Source organism: Carlito syrichta, unplaced genomic scaffold (assembly GCF_000164805.1).
Source record: "Carlito syrichta isolate Samal-C Ts95f unplaced genomic scaffold, Tarsius_syrichta-2.0.1 Scaffold308692, whole genome shotgun sequence".
In the NCBI taxonomy this organism is placed as follows: domain Eukaryota; kingdom Metazoa; phylum Chordata; class Mammalia; order Primates; family Tarsiidae; genus Carlito; species Carlito syrichta.
Genome location: NW_007252788.1, coordinates 9,480 through 10,332, shown reverse-complemented (window position 1 = coordinate 10,332; position 853 = coordinate 9,480).

Genomic DNA, 853 nt, shown 5'->3' with positions numbered 1-853 from the left:
GACCTCATCTCTACGATAAATCAAAAATTAGCCGGGCGTGGTAGCACGCGCCTGTAGTTCCAACTACTCGGAAGGCTGAGGCGGAAGGATCGCCGGAGTCCCGCAGGTCGAGGCTGCGGTGGCCGGGAGCGGCCACTGCACTCCAGTCTGGGCAACAGAGTGAGACTCAATCTCAAAAAATAAAAAAATAGAAAATGAAAAATAAATAAAAGCAAAACACAAAGCTGCTGGGGATGATGGGAAGGAGAGGGCAGCGAGCTGATAAGTACGACTGACCCCACTGGAGAAATGAGGACAGTCTTGTTGCGAAATGCCCAGATATGCAACAGCTCTGGACGCCAAGGGCCTCACTGTTACTGGGAACATTCCCTCTGCCTGGACGGATGTTGGTTTGAAAGCAGTGGTGGAAGCACCCACCATTCCTGACACCTGAGAACCAGAAACCGGTTATCTCCCCAGGTAGACTGGAAACCAGGGAACGTCTTGGAAAGAGTGAGTCACTTTCCAGGCTAGGAAAGCAGGGCGGTCCTGCCAGGTAAACAGAGGCAGAATCAGGGGACTGCAAGAGGAGGGAAGAGGAGGGCAGAGAAGGACCTCAGACTCAAGAGAGAAGAAAGATCCTGACCATTAGCGAGCAGCATTGATGTCAACACTTTGACGCCCTCTTATTTTATTTTATTTTATTTTTATTTTTTAATTTAATTTAATTTTTTTTGAGTTGGAGTCTCACTCTGTCGCCCAGACTGGAGTGCCCAGACCCGCCTGGGCAACTTGGCGAGACCTCATCTCCACAATAAATAAAAAAATCAGCCGGGCGTGGTAGCGCATGCCTGTAATTCTGGCTACTGGGAAT